At 41.2% G+C, this 11,716-nt stretch overlaps 1 pseudogene across 1 annotated transcript in view; it reads right to left on the bottom strand.

The window, feature by feature from the left end:
- LOC309978952 (centrosomal protein of 78 kDa-like) overlaps positions 1–11,470 on the bottom strand; it is a 29,932-nt pseudogene extending 18,462 nt beyond the window's left edge. Inside the window, exons 1-6 of the transcript in view lie at positions 11,354–11,470; positions 11,051–11,310; positions 7,535–7,707; positions 7,372–7,443; positions 6,206–6,309; positions 3,990–4,164 (exon numbers count right to left, since the gene is read on the bottom strand). The product of the transcript in view is annotated as a centrosomal protein of 78 kDa-like (transcript). The remainder of the gene's footprint in view (positions 1–3,989; positions 4,165–6,205; positions 6,310–7,371; positions 7,444–7,534; positions 7,708–11,050; positions 11,311–11,353) is intronic.
- Positions 11,471–11,716: the final 246 nt, after the last annotated feature.

The raw sequence follows: 11,716 nt of genomic DNA on the forward strand, positions 1-11,716 counted from the left end.
CAGAATTTAAATTTAGTATGAAAAGATAAGAATGGCAAATTATATTGAAGTTATGTGGAATTATGTTTATAGACAGCAGGAAGAGAAAATAAAAATGTAAATATTGCTAGATAGGATAATGCAATTAGAGGTGGTCTTTTAAATTTTTCATTTTTATGCTAATACAATACCTTTATAAAACCCAAAAATCTTCAAACAACACATTTTAAAAAAATTGTGGTAAACTACACAAAACAGAAAATTTATCATTTTAACCATTTTAAAGTGAACCGTTCAGTGATATTAAGTCAACAAATTTTTAAAACTTTCAGAGGGAACCTGAATAAAAGATGAGTTGTCCATTGGTGATTTTAATGTATCCGGTATATAACTAAAGTCACCACAAAACTCTTTCTGGGAAATTGGCAGATCATAAACATAAAATATTTATTTTGCTTTATATCAAACCTTATTGTTTTGCTGTTTCAAAGTTCAAATTTACTCACAAGAAAGAGTCAGTTTCATATTAGATTTGGTTTCACAAATGCTGCTCCTGCTATTCATTCTTATCACCAAAAGAAAAAAGACTATTTGTGACTAACGATAGTATGTTCCAGAAAATAAAAAGTTAAAAGGTTTTCAATCTGCATTTCTGGGAACCTAAATTAAAGCATCACACAACATTTTCAAAAACAGAAAAGCCATTTGATTTGACTAAAAACTTAGTTTTAAGATGGCAGAAAGTACCTTGATAATTTTCTTTTAAGAAAGAAAGAAAAACAAGCCATTAAAGAGAAATTCTTCTGAGCGAACTGAAACATGTTATGTATGTCTGACTTGGCACTCCTTCCTTTTTTGATAATTGCTTTCATCACAGAATGATCTAAAGTAAAATGAATTGAAGTTAGAGTAATTATTTCCCAATGAGTGGCTATTTCCATTTAAAACCAAAAGCCAACTAATTATTGCTTTTCCCATAAATTTAAATATGAAATCTACATTATGTAATTATACCCTTAATACCCCTTTGTGTATTCTAATTTCTTCCTCAGAAACCTAAGATGCCATCTTGCAGACTGCCCACAATGGCTACTATTTTGGCAGCAACAAAGGTCAACTTTAAGCATTTTGCATCTAAAGTGGCTTTGGATACCTTTGGATAGAAAGTACAGTCTGAGCACTGTCCAGACACTTAGATACCTAAAGGGCATCTAAGATAACAAATCAAAGTCCTGATATTCCCTCAAAAGTTGCTCCTCCCATCAGCCCCCTTTTTCTAAGTGGTACCACCCAGTTGCACACATAATCATCAACGACTTGTCTCCTTGTTACTATTCCCTTCATACCTCACAACTAATCTATCTGCAGGTCTTGTTAGCTACACCCTGAAAACACAACCTGAATTCAACCACTTTTCACTTGCTGCAAACTTCCAACCTAACCTAGGCCATAAACATCTCTTATTTGGACCCCTGTGATAGTCTCCTAACTGGTCTCCCTGTTTCTCTTCTTTATCCTCCCAAGTCCATTCTCTATACCAGGTCACCTTATTCAGATACTATTTGGATCATGCCTTTTTCCAGTTCGAAACCCTCTACTCATTTAGAATAATCCACATCTTTACTCTGGCCTTCAAGACTTTACAAGAGCAGACCCCTGGCTAGCTCCTTGACCTCATGTCACACCACATTCTTCTTCACTCAGTACTCTGCCCAGATTGGCCTTCTTGCTTTTCCTTAAATGCTCCACCCACCTACATGCCTGCATACTCATTGCCCCCTTGTCCTGGAATGTGCTTACCCCAGATCTTCCATGGCTTGCTCCTCTCTTCATTCAGGTCTCCGTTCAAATGCCACTTCTCCAGTGAAGCTGGCCCCTAACTAACCTGTCCAATGGAGTCCTACCTGCCCCCCTCACTCTTCTTACATTTAGATATTTTTGCACTTCCTACTCTCTAAAATTATATTACTTATCTCTTTACTAATTTCTATCTGAACTCCTTCACTAAAATGTAAGCTCCATGAGGGCAAGACTTTTGTCTGTCTGGTTCACTGCTTTATCAGTAGTGCCTAAACCCGTATCTGGCACACAGAAGGTATTAAAAACATTACTTGTGAAACTGACAAATGAATAAAGTACTCCTTGCAAGAATTCAGAGGTTGCACAAGAAGCAAATAATGCTCTTGGTGGAAGCAGGCTTAGTATCTAGGTTCACCTCTATTCGGAGTAGAGATAAGAACAATTTACAAGTATAAATCACTTTAATCAGTGAATTATCTGCTCAAACCATAAGGGAAGTACAACATTAGAAAAGTACTGTTTTCTAGGATACAAACAATTAACAAATTCAAACAACGTGTGTATAGAGAATACACACTAAAAACCTATCATGAAAAGTATGATGGTCAAGAACTCTCGCAGTAAAAGGTCAGACAAAAACGAGAACAAATGATCATGAATTCTAGTAGTTCTGGGGCTGAACAACCTACTCATTTAATCAAAAGGGATCATCGCAAAAGCACAGGTATTTAAAAATATTACATGAAAGGAAACTATCATGAGTCATTTAAGTGTTGAGTGGACCATCACATTAAAATAACTAGAGTCTTTCAACGCCCCATGACATACAGAAATAGCAAGTCAGACATATGGATCTAACAGCATATGATACAACCCTTACAAACTGTCACTACAGAAGAAGGGACGCCCGGTGTAATTAACCAACTAGCCAAATGAATACAAACAGCCAGTAAAACTCACCAGTAAATCAAATGAATACAAAATAAAACAAAATGTGGTTATTCTCCTATCAGATTAAGCCAAGATTCTGTAAGAGAAGTCTTTAAAATGTCTATACCCTTTTGATCCAAAAGAAATAGTCAGAGATATAGGTAAGGATATATATCAGAGTACTTTTTGTAACTGAAAAACTGGACATACCTTTTATACAAAATCGGATAAGCTATGTGCACTGTGGCATATTCATATAATGGAACACTGAAGGGTCACAAAAAAAATGATGCAGTAAGGCTTCCCTGGTGGCGCACTGGTTGAGAGTCCGTCTGCTGATGCAGGGGACACGGGTTCGTGCCCTGGTCCAGGAAGATCCCACATGCCGCGGAGCGGCTGGGCCCGTGAGCCATTCCCGCTGAGCCTGCGCATCCGGAGCCTGTGCTCCGCAACGGGAGAGGCCACAACAGTGAGAGGCCCGCGTACCACAAAAAAAAAAAAAAAGATGCAAATTTACTGACTTGCTAAGATGGTCATACTGAATTAACTGAAAAAAGTTATAAAATTTGGAGTAATCCCACTTGCATAAAAAAGGGAGAGGTACTCATTTTTGTAGTCTTACAGTTTTTTAAAAGTGCTACCAGCCAGTGTTTGTGAGAGGCAGGCTTCATTCACATCCACTCTTGGGGTGGACTACAAATTGGCATAGCCTTTCTGGGTGGTTATTTGGCAATGTGTATGAAAAGTCTTAAAAATATGTCACACTTAGTCATTCCACTTGTAGTACCTTATTCTACAGAAGTAAGCCCGATGGACACAGAGATGTATATACAACGTATTCACATTGTTTCTGACATGGAAAAGCAAACTGTCTCAATCTAATTGCAAAGAACTGATTATAGGACATCAATATGATGGAACACTACATGATACCTCATTAAATGAAAAAAGCAGGAATATGAAATAGCAAGTATACTACAATTCTATTTTTGTAATCCCTAAGTGTACAAATATATTTATAGAAAACAATAAAAAGACTGAGAATATATACACCAAAATGAACAGTGATTATGTCTGGGTGTTAAATTTATAGGTAATTTTTCTCTTGTTACTCTGTATTTTCTGTAAAGAATATATGTAACTCTTAGAGAAAGTTTAAAAGCAACATAAAAGCTATCAGAAAAATGAGGCCTTAAAAAAAGTCCTATCACAACAGTATCATGCCAAAAGCTAAGCATATATTACATTAAAAATTCAGTATTTTCAATTTAAGAATTTACCTCCAAGCCATAAATCCTCACTAAGAGATTCTGCAAAAGCACGAGCACCCAGGTCACCAACGAGCTTGTTGCAGTTCAGAGCGATGCACCTCAAACCAGGCATACAGTCAAGATCAGGTCTCCTGTAACGAAGACTCTCAGCCCAGGTTTCTTCATGCCTTCTGATAGTCTGATACTTCAAAGATTTAATGGGACGAAATTAAGATGTTTCAATAAGGAAACAGGATGTGCCTACTGAGTATGGCTTATTATGTCAGAGATTTACACACACACATATCACGCATATATGCCAGGAGAATCAAGCTGAGAAATTAAACAGTCAGTTCTGCTTTACGAGTCCAGTGACCCACATTCTAGTCGGTCAGTGATTAGATTCCAGCCACTGGATGACCTGTTTTTGAACAGTTATGTAAAGTTGGATAACTCAATTACAGTCTAAGAATTATTTTCCTTATCTTCTAAGTCAGGGAATTGATTCTAAATTCTATCATTGCTGAGGCTCTAAATTTCATCATTCTGTCCTCCAATGGTCTCCAAACACCTGACTGGGCAACCCATAAGAAAACTTTTTAATATGCATCTTATTTTTTAACAAATTATATACACAAAGTTCTATACATATAATTTAGGTACATTATAAACTACACAGATATTTTTAAATGATACAAAGCTAAATAGGTTCTAATACTTTCTTTTCCTAACTCCTAAGGCATTATTGAATTTTATTTATTTTTAAAAAGTATTTATTTATTTATTTGTTTCTTTGTTTGGCTGTGCCGGGTCTTTAGTTGCGGCCTGCCGGATCTTTTACTTATTGCATGTGGGATCTAGTTCCTTGAGCAGGGATCGAACACACGCCCCCTGCATTGGGAGCGCAGTGTTAACTGCTGGACCGCCAGGGAAGTCCCAGGCATTATTTTTAAAACTATATTTACAAAATGGATCTTACATGCTACCTAGGGTGTGGACACAAACCTCAGAGGCCTGGACTATGCACAGCCAGTTTGATGTGCCTTGGGAAGATAATGGTTTGACATTTAACCACAAGTCTTGTCTTAAAGACATTCAATTCTTTATATTCATAAAATCAATTTTGGTAACAGGGAACACTGACTTTAAATCAAAAAAGTCTTGTTACATTCTTGAAAACATAAAAGACTCAAAGTGCCTTTGACACTCTAAAAGCAAAATCATTAGTGTCATTTTCCTATTAACAATGGCTTATAAAAGCTCCAAGCAGAAATAACAGCAATCACTTACACAGTGCTTAGTATGTGCCAAGCACTATTTATACAAATGAGTTCATTTAAACCTCACAACGAGGCATAGACGTTAAGTGATTTGTCCATGGTCACTAGCTATGAAAAGGGAGAAAGGGAATTTGAACCTAGACCATTTGGCTTTGGCACCCAAGTTCTTGACTGTTCTCTACCCGAGGGGTCAATGGACTTGCCCTGTATAGGCTCAAAGAATTTTTCAATTTCTAAAATCTAAATTTAAACATTTCCAGCTTTGTGGGCTATACAGTTTCTGTTGCAACTACTCAACCCCACTGGCGTAGGCTGAAAGTAGCCATAGCTACCATGTAAACAATGGGTTCCACTATGTTCCAAAAAACTTTACAAAATCTTTACAAAATCAGGCGACGGGCCGGATCTGGCCCACCAGCCATAGTTTACCTATCCCTGATCTGCACCACCAAACTATTAAAAAGACTTCATGTCAAATTATTAAATAACTTAGGCCTCAATACAGTAATTATAACCACTGTAAAGTTGTTAAGGCATTAGTTTAAAAACTGTATTTACAAGTTGCCGATGTAGTGATGTTTATTAGTTTATAAACTACAGCAGCTAATAGACACTTGATTCATTTAAATCTTGAAGACTATAATTTAGTCTTGAAGACTAAATTAAATCTTGAAGACTATTATAAACTATAATAGTTTCTTCACAGCATCACAATCAATGTTTTCAGTAACTAAAAATACATAGAAGTATTATTATGTATTATATATTAAATCTCCTATTTCTAAAATTAAGTGGACTATCTTTACTAAATGGTAGAATCCCAAACTGAAAACTGGTCTTATTCTTTCAACAAAACGAAAGATGCACTCACAGGTATCAAAAGACAAAAATTAACTGCCATCTGTGTCAATGTATTAATGTGCTTCAATCACATATGTTTTCATGAAAGTTTAAACATAAAATCACCTTTAAGATCCTGGCCACGTAATCTGCTCCCTGCCATGTCAGATTATACCCCGTGAAGTTTACTGTCTTAAGAGTGATAGAGTTCTTTACACCTTGCCAAATAACTAAAAGGAAAAAAAAAACCCACACACACAGTAAGATGAAGAGCCTATACGTTTGTCAATCTTGACTTATTTGCTTTTCTTGAGTCAATTGGAGGTTTACAGCCACATTCTTAAAATCATTAACTACAATCTTCCCAAACAGGTAATTGATGAACTGATGCATTCTAAAGCTTGTCAGTAACAAAGTTATTCCAGTTTATAGCAACAGTTTAATTCTAGTTAGTACTAAAACTGAATACACTGGATACTGCAAACTTTCTTACCAACCACTCAGTAAAGTACTACATACTTTTGAGACAAAGGAAAAAAAAGAAAAACCTAAAAAGCATAAGACTCTTCCGATTTTCAGTTCCAATGATACATGCCAACCTTGATGATCAATCAGCGATTTAAATGTCAACTATAAACCCAGTATTTTATTAGCTGCTATGCAGTATACTAGAGCAATAGAAGAGGGAGGACCTCAAACCCTTTGTTTCCTCAAATTGAAAGGCAGGCTTCCTTACCCCTTCAGACCACTAATGGATACAGGGAATGTACACTAATGTTTCAGGACCCCAATCAAGAATCACCTGCTTTGTGATTAGGTCCATCATACACCCTCACCAACACCACTGAGTTTGCTGCTCCTACGGGACGTTACATATATTTCCTATTTGAACACATACCACAGTGCATTATAATTATGATTGCAGATAGATGTTCTAACAATTTAAAGAGAATGATGACTTTTTTGCTCTTTACATCTTGCTATTTCCCGTCCCATAATATTTCTTGAAGAGAAACCATAAAAATATAAAGAAACACAAAAAACAGGAAATATATAAAACGTGTGGTTTGTGGCTTAACACAAACTTAAGTAAGATTAATTCTGACAGTATCCAGCATGACAAACTTCCATGGTACAAATGAAAATGGACCAAGGTTTGAGCAGGTACAGGAGACAATCCACGCATGCACAACACCAAGAAAAGGTAGACAGGAAAAGGTAGACAGACATGGTGTGTAGGAAATCACGAGACCAGTCCGATGGGAAGAGACTTAAACAAGACTGAAACTCACTTTCGAAACCTCCGTCTCCAACTGGACAATTCGCAAGACACAGGTTCACCAAAGTGGCCAAATATTCAATCCCTTTAATGGGGAGGAACAGTTTAAAATTTTATTGCTTTAGTTTGCCCCAAAAGCAACTATCAAAGGTTGGCAGGACACAATGAAGGCTTACTTTTGTTAACATAGTTAAGTCTCTCTCTCTCAGAACTAGCCCACTTAGCTCCAGGCTCCTTAGCGCACCCGATGCACTTATACAGCCTTCATGAGCTTTACACAACTGGAAGGTCACATCTTTATTTCTTACCGCAGGAACACGACTTCTGTAAACTTCATTTCTGTCACAACCTAAAGCAAAAATATTGTAAAATGAGTGGTTTAAACCATACATTTTATCATCATTAAAAAGCACCTAAATAAAAAGAAAAAAAGCATCTGCTCTGTGCTAAGGATTAGAAACGACTCCTGCCCTTAAAGCCTTCATTAAGGAGGAAGATGTATAAACTCAAAATTTCAATCACATGAGATAAATAAACATAACCTTTATGCACAGAGGTGCCTATGGAGGCAAAAAGTTATATCTAAGTGACAGCTTCATGAGAACCCTGAAGTAGAATCTAGAAAGATGAGGCTATGCAGAGTTGGAGTAGGAGGTGCATTAACTGCAGAGGGAACATCTGTGAAAAGACACTCAAGCCTGACTCCTGCTGGGCACTGTAAATACTTCAGGTGGGGACGACTAAAGGCCAGGGGTCCAAGTGTGAGAAGAGACACAAAGGAAAATAGAGATGCTGGCAGAAGCAAGCCTGGGAGAGAGCATGGCTTTTATCCCACAGGTGACGAGGCCTGGGACTACCACTAGCTGAGTAAGGGTGCCTCCGCTGATTAGAAAAAGGCGCCCCGCTGCTGAAGGACCAATTAGACAAAGGGAGTGATCCCAGAAAGTTCCCCTTCCTCAGGGCCAAAGAACGCCATGACGGGGCTTCCCTGGTGGCGCAGTGGTTGAGAGTCCGCCTGCCGATGCAGGGGACACGGGTTCGTGCCCCGGTCCAGGAAGATCCCCCATGCCACGGAGCGGCTAGGTCCGTGAGCCATGGCCGCTGAGCCTGCGCGTGCGGAGCCTATGCTCCGCAACGGGAGAGGCCACAACAGTGAGAGGCCCGCGTACCGCAAAAAAAAAAAAAAAAAAGAGCCCCATGAGGCTTGGCCCAGCACAGTTCAGACTACACGCCTCTAGTCAGGGCAAACGCTGCGTGGCTAGTATGCACTAACTCTGTGTGGGCAAGCCATTAGCAGCATTATTTTAAGCATAGCTTTTTATGTTACAAGATCACTGAACCCGAGTAGGCAGATGAACTTAGAGGAGCTAAGCCTAGGAGCTGCGAAACCACCCAGGAGTTTCTGCCATAGTCTGGGCAAAATGTAATATGGATGAAGAAGCAAATTTAAGAGGAGGCCAAAATCTACAAGCTAGCCCCACTGGATGCAAGACATAAAGGAAGTTCAGTGAAGGAACTCTGAAGAGAATGGGCTCAACAATAAATTTTTGTTACATTCAATGTAAAATATGTGGCAAAATTAAGTACAGTGGCCTTTAAGGTCCCTTCCAGCTCTAATTTCTTTTGATTTCTAACTTATTACTCTGCTTAAGTAAAGTCCCTTCAGAGGTACAGAACAGTTCTTACACCTGAATGGGATGCAAAGAATAATCTGACTTCTGTTCACCAGGGGATGACTTGAACTGTCTTTGCAGGAGAGAGAACAGATGGTGTGAACCCCAGATCCTAGTAAAGGGCCAGGCACACGATAAGTATTCAGCTTTTCGAAAACAAACGATCATTTCCTTTCCTAGATCTTCACACCCTTCCTCTGCTGGCTACTTTCTCTCAGCTTATAAACATCCTCAAATATACCCACTTAAAAAACTCTCAGACCTATGACTCTTTGGATGTTCTTGTGGATAACCTAAGTCTCTCCCATGCCTTCAAACACCTGTCCTTCCAGAAAGCCCAGATCTGTATCTTGGGCCCAGACCTGGCCCCTCTACCAGGCCCCTCTAAAGCACTGAAGATCAAGTAAGATCCTCTCCCCACCTCCAATCCCTCGCTACTGTGCTCTATATCTCACAAAAAGATGCAGCTGTAAACTGTCACCCACACTTGCTGCCCTCCCTTTTCTAACTGGTCACCAGGCCTCACCCATTCTCTCTCAGATCTGCAAAATCCAGTCCCACCTTTTATAACTTAAGTGGGACCCTTTGATTACAATTCACGCTGCACCCAATCAACTGCCTTCCACATGGAGGTCCCAGTGAGCCTCTAAACCAGAATTCCATTTCACTGTTCTTTGGTGTTTCCCACAGCCTTCAGGATAAACATCCAAACTCCTGACATGACAAACAAGGCCCCTTTCTGTGGGGCCCCACTAGGTTTCCAGTATCGACTCTCATTGCTTTCCCAAACCCTGAGTTCCAGTCCTGTACCTGAGTTTTGCCATATTTTTTTATATTTCTCAAACTTTGACACACACTGCTCCCTCCTGCCACCCCAGGAGCTTCTACATATCCTTAGAAAGGATGGCACCTCCTCCAAGAGCCTACCCTGAACTTTCCCTTCCAAGATTCTGTGCTCTGCAAAGGGGAAAGATGGCGGGGAGGGATACATTAGGAGTTTGGGAATAACATATACACACGACTATATATAAAATAGATAATCAACAAGGACCTACTGCATAGCACAGGGAACTCTACTCCGTATCCTGTAACAAACTGTACGGGAAAAGAATCTGAAAAGGAATGGATATATGTATAACTGAATCACTTTGCTGTACACCTGAAACTAACACAATATTGTAAATCAACTATACTCCAATATAAAATAAAAATTAAATTAAAGAAAAAAGAGATTCTATGCTTTGTAGCACCAGAACTCACTTCTTCCAGAACACTGACTACTGTGCTTGTGTTTACTTGCCACCCAGTAGAAGGGGAGCTTACCTAGGGCAGAAGCGTCGTCTCCAGCAGCCCTTGGTTCTGACAACTCATTCAAGTACCAGGATACTTTACACACATAACCTGCTTAATTAATTCTAAGAACCCACAGAAAGAGTGGTTTTTAATGTCATTTTACAAGTGTGGGGATTGTAGCGCAAAAGAAACCTGCCCAGGCCACAGAGAGCATAAGCCCTGGAATTCAAACCCTAAGCTGCCTTCACACTGGTGCTCTTTCCACTATAGGATACTATTGAAAAAAATTTCTTTTTCCTGAGCCCTGTTTGAATGGAAAGGAAATGAAGCTGGGATATATCAATTTCCTAATCGCTTTGTTCTGTACCAGGCAAAGTCATTCAACACACCAGGTAACATCTGTGCAACCATTAACGACGCTCCAAACTGTGCTAAGTGTTCTACATTGTAGAGTCTACAAGCATTAACAGAGTGAGACCTTGTAACCTCCACAGAGAGTGGGTCCTGTTAAGCCCATGCAACAGATGAGAACACTGAGACCTAGAAGCCTTAAAGCACTCGGCCGGGGTCACCGAGCTGGCAGGGGTCCTAAGCCGCACGCCCCGTCTAGTGCACGCACACCCGGGCACTGGGCACCGGTTCTAGTGCCCACCCTCCACCTTGCACCATCTAAAACCCCGCTTCTCAGCGCCCACATGAGGGCCCCTGGAAGCGGGAACTACAAACCTGTCTCGCCAAGCCGTGGCGGGAAGAAACTCTGGATACAGATCACGGGCAGAGGGTGCTCAAGAGCGGCGTCCAGTCAACCCCACGGAGGCGGTCGGCGTTGAAGTCCAGCAGCCCTCCCGCAGGGAAGCGCGAACGGCGGGCAGAGGCAGCGAGTCCTGCAGCGCACACAGCTCCTCACAGCGCCAGAAGTCGGCCACGCTGTCGCGGCGCAAGTTCACCGAGTGATCATGGCCGGAGCGTGGCCTCGGGGACGCTGGCTGCGGACACGATGCCCACAGCCGCCTGGCGGTCCATGCTCGCCTCCCGGCCCCTCGGGCGCCCACCGCCCGGCGGTTGCGGCGCCGCAGCGTGGGCAGGACCCACGTAGCAGGCGGAAGATGCAGGGCCACGGGCCCCAGCTACGCCGGCCCCCTCCATGCCACGACCCCGTGACCCCGCATCGCCGGCTGTTGGCGCCGGCCTCAACGCCCCGCGAGACGCGGCGCGGCGGTTTAAACGTCCGGGCGGGCCCTTGGGGGCGGGGCTCGAGGACGTCAGCGCACGCCCTGTGCGCCAGCACGCAGCCCCGCCTCCCAAGGGGACCCGGCTTGAGGAGCAGTGGTGGAAACTTCAAGACTAGGACGGCGCGAAAGGTAGGAGGTGTGGAGAATTTGGGGTTTCGAA

This window comes from Leucopleurus acutus, assembly GCF_964270905.1.
Source record: "Leucopleurus acutus genome assembly, contig: HAP1_SCAFFOLD_358, whole genome shotgun sequence".
NCBI lineage: Eukaryota > Metazoa > Chordata > Mammalia > Artiodactyla > Delphinidae > Leucopleurus > Leucopleurus acutus.